Consider the following 7,637-nt stretch of genomic DNA (forward strand, 5'->3'; position numbering starts at 1 on the left):
TAATTGATGAGAAGCTGGGTAGAGTGGATTATAAATTGCAGGGTACAAGCAGTAATTTCTGCTCTGGTCAATGTAGATAGTAGATGTATAGGATAAAGACTGTCACTGATACAATAAAGTGCAGAATCACCCACTAACGAGAAGGATTATATTTTATTGATTGGTAAGAGATAGAACACCTATATTATCCAAAAGAGGTTCTTCTGCGTTAAAAAAAAAAAAAAAAAGAAATCTCTTTCTGCAAACCCTGCATCAAATATTAATCAAGCAATAATTAAATGTGATAAAGAAAATTGTCTTGATATCTCACTTGCAATCATTTTCTTGGTGCATAAAATAAGCCAAGCATGACTGAATCAAACTGTAATACTCTAATACTTGATTCTTAAATTTTAATGTTCTCCTTTATTCCTAACCCCTTGTTGGAAATACTATACTTGGCTGACTCAGTACCCTAGCTAATGATACCATTGCTTATCCACAATGCAGCAAGACTGGAAAGCAGGACCAATACAGCAAGATAAGGTTTTAGAGTCTTCTTTTGTATTGCTTGAACTGTTTCACTTTAACTGCCTGCCAATTTTATGACACTTCTGTGACACAGTACCAAGGTCAGAGAGACCTAGATGTAACAGTCCATCTACCTCTCTACTCGGCAAGTGGTTACACACATGCTTAAGTACATTTTAAAGGAAATAATGTTTTAACCAGATGCTTAAATGGTTCTGGCCTACTGAGGGGTGAACAATTAAACAGTCAAGAAGCAGTTATGATTTCAGGTTCTATGGCTTAGGTGCTAGGCTTTGCCAAAGACTATTTCATTACCTGTTCATAATCAGAACAAACATAAAATGGAGAAGTTACAGCCTATTTCAAGTAGGTTGCCTGAGACTGGAGCACTCAGCTTGGTAAAGAAGTCATGGTCAGCTTTCCATTTGTACCAACTATCTGATTTTAGATCTAGTTGTATGAGCTACTATTTCTGCATGCAAGCCTCTGCAGGATCAGGCCCCTAATGTGACAAATACTTTTAAAATAATTTTCAAAATGATTGGTAATGAAGAAAAATCCATGCCATAAATCTGCCTGATGCGTAATTAGTTCACGATTTGTGCTGGTTTCAGATTCCAATTCAAAACAGTGTAAATTATATCCCATCAAAGAGATTCTCTAATGTTCATTTACAATCAATGACATTTATTTTAAATATAATGGTATTTAATGGCATTTAATGGGAAAGGTTGTGATTTCTTTGCATGCTGGGAACACTATACAGGTTACAGTAAAATATAAAAAACAACATAACTGCCTGACATTTAGCACTATTGAATGTATCAGACCCTCACTTCCTCCTGTGACAATATTACTGTCCTAGCCTTACCAAAAAATCCCACAAAGTTTTTTTTTTTTCAAATAAAATGCTTGAGACATTTGGAATGATTAAAATGCATGAAAATCAGAGAGACTTTATGTATCTACTCTGTTTTTACTGAAGACTTCATAGGATATTTTTTCCTCAAGAGGACAAAAAAATTAGACAGTATTTGAAAGGTCTCCATTGTTATAAAGAACAATGTATAACATCAAGGTGGCAAGAGAAGAGAAATTCATGAATATACAGAAGAAAAAGAAAAGCAAAGTCTGCACAAAAGTAAATAACGGTCACATTTAACCAACTCTAAATTGAAAAGTATTATAACGGAAAAGGCAAAAGCCCTCTGCAAGATTCCAAGAGGCCACACTTCCCTAATGAATACTCCATCTGTTACAAGCATGGAAGTTACAAGCATGGAAGATAGCAAAATACTTGCCTTTAACTTGTGCCTGCTGGAAAACATGATGCCAGAAGCACTTTCCTCCTTCTTCATTTGTTCTTGCTAACATTACAGCAGGATTTGCATTTCCTGCAATGAGACATACAGAAACTTTAAAGCAGACTGCCCTTCACATAAGACAAGTATATATAGTTGACAGCTATCAATTCAGGTATCTAAATCCCAGCTGGCAGATTTGAAAGTCTCCTATTCAGCAAAGGGAGATTAGGATCAGGCTAGTGCAGCTCCTCAGGATGCAAAATAGGGGGAGCTGCTCTTCCAGATGATATCAAAAGGTGGCTGTCTGGTGGGAAGGCAGGTATTAATTTTGGTGGATTTGCATCAATTTTTTGCTTGATCAGAAAGAAGACTGTATCTAAAATGTTGTACCTAAATGACTAAAGAGTATTATGTTCTGACTGGAAAGATAAAACAATTAGCCAGTAACCCTATTTTATAAAGTATGCTAAAAATATATATTTCTCAGAATTTGCCTCCTAGAGGCTAATTATTCTGGTTAACTACACAGAAGAAAGCATAGTTAACTGGCATATCTCCTCAAATACTCAGAAACATAAAGTACATCCGTTCTGTCCAGATTTTAGTGTTTCAGAATAAAATAATGCTCTAGTTGACCAGCTTTGTTTACTCAATTAACATTATTTCAAAATAATAACTTAATAAAACTCTACTGAACATTCTTCAGATTTCTTGTTTACATGCTTACAGTTTTCAAAATAGCAAATCGATTTAAAAATACCAAACCAATTCCATTCCTTTGGTCTCAATGTCTTCAACAGGACAAGCTATGGTTAATTATTCTCTCTCTTCCCTTTATATAAGCTTTTGTAGCCCTGCAAAAAATTCCTAATACATGCTCTGTTTTCACAGACATCAATGTTTAGGGTTTGAAAGTGGCTGCACTGATTTCAATCAAAACCTTTACAGGAACACAAGTTAACTTATTCTAGAAAACAAAACAAATGTAATAGCTAGTTCTCCCAGGATTGTTTTCTCGGTGTTAACTGCAAATGAAAAAGGAATAACAAGAAATTGCGACCTCTGCCTTCAGTAACTTATTTAAGAACGCATATTGCCCAAAGGCATAGGAGTATACCTGGGGGTTGAGAGTGGACTATCCCTTCAAACACCAAGGAAATTTTTATTTTAGGATTGATTTTCTCATCTGGAATAGACAGGAAAATGCATGGGATTGACTTTGACTCATCTCAAACCCAAGAAAACAACCAACCATTATTTTAGATCAGCTAAGAAACCATGTAGTGTACACAATGCAGCATTTCTGCAACTAATGAGCTGGGCTGAAACACTCAAAGCTACTTTCACAAATCAAGAATCTTGTTCAAGCTGGAGATGAATACCTTCTTCAGGATTTGCTTTTGTGGAAAACATGGTCCCAGACACCTTCTAAGCTTTAGGGAGTAATTGTAGACTCAGATCATGTGGATAATTGTGAAAACTACTGAGAGTTTTTTCTAAATTGAAATCACTCTAAAAGCACAATGTAACACATTTTATTTAGTTTATCACAGCATTAGCAAGAAAGGAGCTTACCATTTCTATCCTACATAGCTAGCTACTTGTGCTCTCCTTTGTAAAACAGAATCTTCCACATTTTTGCTGATCACAGTGAAAGAACTAAGGACATCCACATGTATGTCTCGGTGTTGATAAGGTTGCTGAAGTGCCTTATAAAGTGTTAATAAAGCAGTTAGGTGAAATACCAAGTACAGCTCTTACTTGCACTGCCTCACTGAAAGTGGCTTTGAAAGTATCTGAACTCTCAGATTAGAACTAGGTGAGAATTACACATCTCTGTTAGCCCACCAAAATTGGGCCTTCCGAATGACAAAGAGTGAGAACAGCACATCTGGCCATTCAACTGGAAAGGTTTGACCATATGAAATTCCAAGTATTACAGGTATTGTCTTGAAGACTGAAAGCATATCACAGCATTAATGATAAATGTGTGCATAATCACATTCATGGACAAAGACTACAAATAACATTTTAAAATGCTTTATCTGATTACTACTACTTGATGAGGTTTGGAACGTAGTGCAACAGAAGCTGGTGCAGATAGCACTGAAGTAACAGCACAATGAATGCAGATCTAGAACTCCAAAGGGAAAAAACTGTGGTATTAAGTGTGGATGCTACCTGTAATATGGTACATATGTTGACAGCTATTGTGTTGTCAGCTGTGTGACTAAATGAGATTAATTAAAATAATTACTTGTAACTTATCAAGAAAGCTGCATCTGCAAGATCTAGATATTTAACTCCCAGTACTAGAAAGATGGTGAGTAGGCAGATTCTACGTTATGTGGAACCTCATTTATTTCAGAGGCAGTTTGTACAAGTGTCTACTGAAGTTTCCAAAAGAAAAGCAGAGGTGAAATCCCATTTCTATAGGTGGCCATCACAAAGTGTCCTGGCTCATCTGTACTTCCAAGGCAAAGTAGGTGTCATTTACGTTGACCCTGCCTCTCACTGTACTGCATTTAAATGTTTGGTTTATAACCTCTGATGCAATCAGAAACTGAGATTAAGGTATGTGCTGAAAACAGAGCTTTGTGGTACATAAAACCTATAGCTCTTAAAAAACACAGAATGAGGCAATAGTCTGTATGATAAGTGACACAGGGATCCATGCTCAAGGAATAAGGGATTCTCTTGGCTTAGAAGCTACTGAGACCTACACAGCTCCCTGCACAGTTATAACCTTGGCTCACTAGCAGCAAAAGTGGCAGCCTGCCCAAAACCTGCATTTCCCAGGTCTGCAGCACTGCTGTAGCCAGTGTGGAACTTTCTTGCCCAGGGAATTTTTGGGTTCCAACCAATCACTCTCACTGCAAAACATCAAAACCCTCTGAAAGACAGAAATTTTTTCTTACATACTGTTACAGCTCTAAATCTTTCCTTGCATTATGCTTCATTCCCATCTCTGAGATTAGACAATATTGTGTTTTGGAAAGATTCTTTACAAAACAGTATTATGGCTACAGACACAAAGCTGAACAAAGCTGCACCTGCATTACAGAGGGATTTGGCTTGGGGAGCCAGTCAAATCAGGACAATTCTATTATTTCACCCCGTGGTCAGCTGAAGGCAAGCTGCCCAAACCAGAAAAGTTCTCTTAAAAAAAGCAGGGAAGGAAGCAGATGGCCTTGAATATCATACTTCAAGAAAATTAAAATTATTAAAAATGGAAACCACAAAGCTAAATCTGGGGAAATAAAATACTTCAACTTTGTACAGATGTGATTTAAAGGCTCCATAAAAGACCTTGAAATAAACGTGGAGCAGACAGAAAAATAGGTTCTAGCAGATAGGAAAACAGGCTCTAGCCTAGTGACCATAAGCATTCTCAATCAACTTTCAGAGCACTTAGTTTGTAGTACATCAAATATTGAGCTAAAAGAGAACTACTGATGTAGTTGTTTTGTGTATATCCTAAAAGCAATTTAAACCCTCGCATTTTGGGCATTGCTGATTCTAATTTTTAGCCTGGAGCAAATTTCTACAGCTGAATAGCAAACTCTGATGAGAAGGATTTCTAATGATCAGGCTTAACTACTCTTCTGCTGCTAGGTATGCTAATGGCACACCCCAACTTTGCTAGACCTGGTTCTATAAAACAGTCCATTCACCACTTCACCTAAATTAAATTTCTAAACCTTGAAAGTAGGCATTATTTGATACATTTAAATCTCATCTGTTTTAATGGAGAGCATGTGTTCATTTTCTTTCAAACTACCTTTGAAAGGATCATGAGCAAGTAATTAAAACTATTAGTTGACATTTCAATTCTCAATAGCTCTAACCTAAAATTGTTCTCTTTAGAAATGGTAAATATATTCAAAACAAATAATTGAGAGTTATTAAGAAAATTGAAACTCTTGAGTACTCTTAATTTCATTCACCTAAAACTAACTTCCCTTGACCTCTAAGTTTAAAACAACACATTTTTTCAGCTGCTGTAAAACAAAGCACAGAATACTCGTGCTTTTAACCAAATGAAGGCAGAAGTCCAAATACAATTCCCTGTGGCTGGTAAGTCTCCAGGATTCACATCTTCTGATGACCAACTTAGAGGGCAAATACTCCTATTCTATAGCATCATTAATTCAAGGAAGGGAGCAATTCAGAAATCACTCTAGGAAAATGTTACTAAAAACTTGTGGCTTATTTCACATGTTGCAAAATGCAAGGTTTCCACAGGTAGCAAACCATGGCTCTTCCTCATCCGTAACATAGCTCGTGTCTCAGATCAGGGGCACAACAGGAAATATATTCAAGATTTCCTAACTTTCAGTCATGCCACACACAGAGAACATTGCCAGCTAAGATCTTCTCTGAAAACTCCCCAAGACACCCATGAATTGATGAAAAACATCAATTTAACCAGTCCAAATAATCACCTGGTATAAATTGGAATGAAAGTCTTGGACTTGCATTTTTAATACCTTTTAATGTAATCCAATACATTGACTACAGAGGAATTGCTCCTGCCTCAATTTTTCCATTAACTGCTTTTGACTGCTTGCCCTGTTATGGTTTATAATCAGCAGAATATAGCAAGCTTTAACAACAGTATGACAGAGTGCAGCATTACATCTCCTTAACGCTTGAAAAGGAATGAAAACTAACAAAAACCTCATCTCCCTATAAATTGTAAAAGGACTGAAAGAATTACATATTTTTATTTAAATGGTTAAAATGATACAGAACACTGAAATCCAGTATTAACAAAACAAGAAATAATACAGTGAAGTAAGTCTGAGGATTGCAGAATTAATTGTATTTGCACAGTAATGTTTAAGGAACTAAAAGCCACAGAAGGAAAGATTCTGAATATCAATTATGATAATTATGATTGCAGACTATTGGGAGAAAGGAAAAGATCAGTCTTTTTTCCCTTTTTTTTTGTTTAGTATGTGCTTTTCTGTGCTCAGTGGTGAGATGAGAGCTCCAGTTGCTATAACAACTTAACTCTCTATTATAATCAACAATCGTCTAAGTTTAATTGCCATTCTGCCCTTCTAAACCAAGATATTCAACAGCAGTTGTGTGAATTCCATAAATCTTGTTACTAGAACCTATGCAAAATCTCAAAACAAGCCACAGGATACTTACACATCAGAGTTAGTATGAAGTTGTCCTTCACTTCCTTATTGCAGCAATACACCGTTCAAAATGCTTTACTTTGTCCATGAGATCATTTGTCTTGGGACAGCTATCTTCTGCTGTCCTTTATATTTATCCAGAACTAAATACAAAACAGAACTGAAACTGAAAGTATGAAACAAAATAAACTCAAATAAATAGAAAATTAAATTTTAAATATATTAAACATGAAAATATTTTTCTGATAGTATAAGCATCCCTACCTTGTACAAAGGAAATTGCAGTTAGGTTAGCAACAACAGTTAAGCTGGTCATAAAAAAATAATAAGCAGAGTATAGAACTGCCAATGCACTTCAGAATCTAGTGATGCAGACAGACTAACTATGGAGCTTATCATGAACTGTAACAGTTTCTATTGCTGGCCTCAATAATGTATTTTTTTAGTAATCAACAAAATCATAATTGAAAATGGAAAAGATGTTAGCATGCTTGACAAATTCTCTAATTCAGGCCCTATGCGCTCAAAATAAAATGCAACTTTATCATTTACCCATTAATTATGACGTCGATCTGTAATAACATGCCTTGTATGTGACATCAGAAACAGAGCAGAAGAAAAAAAATATGCTGTGGTTAAACAGAAATTAAAAAAAAGTCTTTTACATAAGGTG

The sequence above is a fragment of the Pezoporus wallicus genome, unplaced genomic scaffold, assembly GCF_028554395.1.
Source record: "Pezoporus wallicus isolate ANWC-B61680 ecotype Strahan unplaced genomic scaffold, APGP_CSIRO_Pwel_v1 scaffold_6445, whole genome shotgun sequence".
NCBI lineage: Eukaryota > Metazoa > Chordata > Aves > Psittaciformes > Psittacidae > Pezoporus > Pezoporus wallicus.